The sequence below is a fragment of the Mizuhopecten yessoensis genome, unplaced genomic scaffold (assembly GCF_002113885.1).
Source record: "Mizuhopecten yessoensis strain PY_sf001 unplaced genomic scaffold, ASM211388v2 scaffold8231, whole genome shotgun sequence".
NCBI classification, from domain to species: domain Eukaryota; kingdom Metazoa; phylum Mollusca; class Bivalvia; order Pectinida; family Pectinidae; genus Mizuhopecten; species Mizuhopecten yessoensis.
Window position 1 is genome coordinate 7256 of NW_018407444.1, and position 5347 is coordinate 12602.

At 37.9% G+C, this 5347-nt stretch overlaps 1 long non-coding RNA gene across 1 annotated transcript in view; it reads right to left on the reverse strand.

The window, feature by feature from the left end:
* Positions 1-1315: 1315 nt before the first annotated feature.
* LOC110455483 overlaps positions 1316-5347 on the reverse strand; it is a 15381-nt gene continuing 11349 nt past the window's right edge. The window contains exons 2-3 of the long non-coding RNA XR_002463453.1: positions 2791-2911; positions 1316-1481 (exon numbers count right to left, since the gene is read on the reverse strand). This is a non-coding gene — a long non-coding RNA (uncharacterized LOC110455483). The remainder of the gene's footprint in view (positions 1482-2790; positions 2912-5347) is intronic.

The window sequence follows — 5347 nt, forward strand, 5'->3', positions numbered from 1 at the left end:
GTACATAGCTATAACCTAACCAATACCTACATTAATCTGTTAACACAGCTATAACCTAACCAATAACTACATTAATCTGGTAACACAGCTATAGCCTAACCAATACCTACATTAATCTGATAACACAGCTATAACCTAATCGATACCTACATTAATCTGGTAACACAGCTATAACCTAACCAATACCTACATTAATCTGGTAACACATCTATAAATTAACAAATACCTACATTACCCTGGGTACACAGCTATAACCTAACCAATACCTACATTACACTGTGTACACACCTATAACTTAACCAATACCTACAATACTCTTGTTACACAGCTGTAACCCACAGCTATAACCTAACCAATACCTACAATACTCTTGTAACACAGCTATAACCTAACCAATACCTTCATTACACTGTGTACACAGCTATAACTTAACCAATACCTACAATACGCTTGTTACACAGCTATAACCTAACCAATACCTACATTAATCTGGTAACACAGCTATAACCTAACCAATACCTACAATACTCTTGTTACACAGCTGTAACCTAACCAATACCTACATTACTCTGGTAACACAGCTATAACCTAAACAATACCTACATTACACTGGGTACATTTTACCATTAGTTACATTACCCGAGTTACACATGTATCACCCAACCAATGACTACGTTCCTCAGGTGTGCAGCTGTAACACACTTGGTTACAATCTAACTTGTACCTGCACTAATCCAGTTTAAAAGGCGAATTTGTTTAAAGCTTGAGGCCCCGCAAGGGTCGCTTTAAAATGTCAACTTGATGTCATAACACAATAGCAAAGCGTTCCAACCTCATTCTGCCAACGCGCTAACAAAAGGATCAAATATCATTACTTTTCCGCATGACGAGTACCAGGAAGAAAACACCCAAGCTCCAGAGCGGTCCCGTATTGAATGTTTCCTTACACTCAAGTTCCCTCAACATTTCACCTATTACAAAACAACTAGAATTGCTTTTGATGAAAGACGTCAAACAACATGATTGTAACACGATTGGACGGGTGGTTTTGTATAGAATCACGTTAACACATTACATAGAGGGGTACTTAATTACATAAAAGTACCCCCCCCCCCCCTCTAAACTTCACTTTATCAATATTATTTTAATTTTGTTTTCTCTTTATTATGTTTATTTTGCAAAGCGACTGTACACAGATTTAAAGTGACAAGAGGATAGGTTGTAAATGTGTTTACGTACATGTAAATTAATAACTGACTAAATCAATCTAACAATGCTTTTTTCCCAAACTGTGTATGTGGAATAGAGGTAGCCACAACATCTGCGGCAGTTTACCTTGCGTAGGTACGTTCTATTTGAGGAATAGTTTGTGAACAGAGATGCTTTTTGCTGGGCAATTGGTGTCCGTTTCTCACGTCATATTGTGTTCCGGAGTCTACTAATTGATTCCTGCATATCTCGTCTTTGCGGAAATCCCACCTCTGTAGACAAACTCAATCATTAGTATACATAGATATCACAGTCACAATGATTTATGGATGGACGTGTGTATAACGATCGATCATCAACTGTTGATAAATCGCAATATATAAAGAATGTCGTGTTGATTGAAGTCTTGTTAGCTTAACCTACAAAAAATGTACAGCTGTCATCATTTTGATTTTTTTTTTAAAGATGTGAACCTTTCGTCCCTTATAGGAACTGGACAATAACTATTAACAAGGAAAGATATTTTACCCAATACCCATAAGAACATAAAATGGTAAGTGTTGTCCTAAATATAAATTATGTGAATAATGTAATCTTCGAGACAACTCTTTCTCAAAAATACCTATAAACGTACGCTATTATTTAAATTGTCATACAGTTTATCAAGTTATGTTGATTGAACGACAGCACGTGTGTTCTTTAAATTTAATATCACTGTAATGACATGAGATGCTGTTGATTTTGTTAGGTTTGTAGTGCTTTTTGTCGACCTATGTATACCCAACAACAAAGTATGATAATTCAATTTCATCATGTTGCAACTGTTCATTACGTATTTAATACGATATCTATAGCCATTGAAATCCAAACTGATTTCATAATTCATAAATGTGTTTTTTTAAACTATTGTTCTGGTGAAGTCTAATACAAGATATTTGACAATTGACTCGTGGCTTACACACACATCCGGGTAAGATCCGTCGTAATTACAATGGGTAACAGCAAATGACATGTTGATATAACTAATACATACACGTGACTGTTGTTTTGTTCCATTGCATTTAGGACTGAAAAAAATATTGTTCTACACAACGCATAATAGCAATACACCCTAGTTATACAAAGATTCACTTAATAATATCGATTAAACTAGAGAGATTCATCATTAACTGGTTGAGACATCTCGACCTCATGACCTGTCAATTCATGCTAACAATTCAAAACATGACATTGATTTAGGTGTATATACTTGATTAGATAAGCAGGTGTTATATTTCACGAAAAGTGTGCATACAACAAATATTGTAAAGTTTTAAGAATATCAGATAATAAAAACCAAAATTAATAGACTGAATTTTGAATCTAGACCAAACGTTAAAAACCAGGCCATCATCAGTAGTAAACAAGGCATAAGAGACTGACCCAGCTTAATGACTAATGTATCAGGCTGAGATATTAATCCAAACAGAAAGGCCATGCTTACATAGTGTAAATGTGCATGTATTCTGTACAAGTCAACCGTGACACATTATAAGGTGGTTTAAACAAACGCGCAAATACAACATCGATTTGTAAACTTACCGGGCGGGAGTAAACCTTCTTGCTAGGTATAATCAAGACGATCAAAATCACAACGACTACCACAGTTATGATGGCATACAGATACGCTTGTTTACTATTCCGCCGCATCGTTCTCGGAAACCTATAAAATATAACAGACGTCTGGGCATATAGAGTGGTATACGTTCTATATATGATGGTGTATATATCTGCGCACAGGCAGATTAATCCTGTGGAGTAGTTGTAAATACATCATTACATGTGTGTAGGCTCCAACTACAGAATTCATACGTTTAACTCAGGATATATATTTTGTAAACAACTTTAAATTTCGTGACAGAAATTGTAAAATGAAAAATAAGCCCAAATACTGCAAAACAAGATAACATATTGATTTTACAGGCCTCAATGCAATCCTTCACTGTAATACTATATAAATCCAAATGATAACAAGCGGAGGCCGCTTATCTCTCGGCGCAATATATATTTAAAGATTACTGCATGTGTCTTTGCTCAGTATGTCTTAGTCCGCAGCCGTTTTACACTACACACGTGTATGTATAACTTTCTTTCAAAAAAATAATCCCGATTTATTGCACCATTCCTCGATTCACCAAGTCACATCCTACTCACTTTGGTTCAAAACAAGATAAATGTAGTAATTTGAATGGGAGCCTTCGATACCATCACGACGTACGTTGTGACCGGTATCATATGAATATATGTTATTGCCTGGGGTCTTCACAGCATTTAGCAGAGCAAGGTAGGTATTTGATCCTCATTGCCTTTATATAGATGATGGCAGTTTCGTTCACCATACTATATCATGAACATGCATGGTTACGTACAGTTATTGCCTGGGGTTATATTGAATAGTTGGTACAATGTTAACTTAGTGGTACGAGCCTGGACTGTCAAGTATCTTTGTACTTTTTACAGAAAAACACTTGATATCCCCAGGTTTATTGCTGTCCTTTTTTTTGAAGGATTGCAACCTGTTGTTCTTCAGTGAGTCAAAATTCCAAGATTCTATTCGTATTACATAAGACAATTTCATTACGCGGATACATCATAGGAAATGTGACGACATGAAAAGTCCTGCGTCAGTTTACCATTGCGTACTCCATGAAACAAAAATAGATTTTAAAAATATAAACGTTATTGTTGTATCGCTATTCCTACAGTACGAAGGCCCACGGCAGTCGTCACGAAAACTGCTTTAGTAATAAAGAGTTGCCCATATTTAGTAGGTACTCGTCACGGAAACTGCTCTAGTGATAAGGAGTTGCCCATATTTAGTAGGTAAACGTCACGGAAACTGCTCTAGTAATAAGGCGTTGCACATACTTAGTAGGTACCCGTCACGGAAACTGCTCTAGTAATAAGGAGTTGCCCATACTTAGTGGGTACCCGTCACGGAAACTGCTCTAGTAATAAGGAGCTGCCCATATTTAGAAGGTGAACGTCACGGAAACTGCTCTAGCAATCATATAAGGAGTTGCCTATATTTAAAAGGTAAACGTTACGGAAACTGCTCTAGTAATAAGGAGTTGCCCATACTTAGTGGGTACCCGTCACGGAAACTGCTCTAGTAATAAGGAGCTGCCCATATTTAGTAGGGACACGTCACGGAAACTGCTCTAGGAATAAGGAGTTGCCCATACTTAGTAGGAACCCGTCACGGAAACTGCTCTAGTAATAAGGAGTTGCCCATATATAGTAGGTAAACGTCACGGAAACTGCTCTAGTAATAAGGCGTTGCACATACTTAGTAGGTACCCGTCACGGAAACTGCTCTAGTAATAAGGAGTTGCCCATACTTAGTAGGTACTCGTCACGGAAACTGCTCTAGTGATAAGGAGTTGCCCATATTTAGTAGGTAAACGTCACGGAAACTGCTCTAGGAATAAGGAGTTGCCCATATTTAGTAGGTACACGTCACGGAAACTGCTCTAGTAATAAGGAGTTGCCCATATTTAGCAGGTACTCGTCACGGAAACTGCTCTAGTAATAAGAAGTTGCCCATATTTAGTAGGTACTCGTCACGGAAACTGCTCTAGTGATAAGGAGTTGCCCATATTTAGTAGGTAAACGTCACGGAAACTGCTCTAGGAATAAGGAGTTGCCCATACTTAGTAGGAACCCGTCACGGAAACTGCTCTAGTAATAAGGAGCTGCCCATATTTAGTAGGGACACGTCACGGAAACTGCTCTAGTAATAAGGAGTTGCCCATACTTAGTGGGTACCCGTCACGGAAACTGCTCTAGTAATAAGGAGTTGCCCATACTTAGTGGGTACCCGTCACGGAAACTGCTCTAGTAATAAGGAGTTGCCCATACTTAGTGGGTACCCGTCACGGAAACTGCTCTAGTAATAAGGAGTTGCCCATATTTAGCAGGTACTCGTCACGGAAACTGCTCTAGTAATAAGGAGTTGCCCATATTTAGTAGGTACCCGTCACGGAAACTGCTCTAGTAATAAGGAGCTGCCCATATTTAGAAGGTAAACGTCACGGAAACTGCTCTAGCAATCATATAAGGAGTTGCCTATATTTAAAAGGTAAACGTCACGGAAACT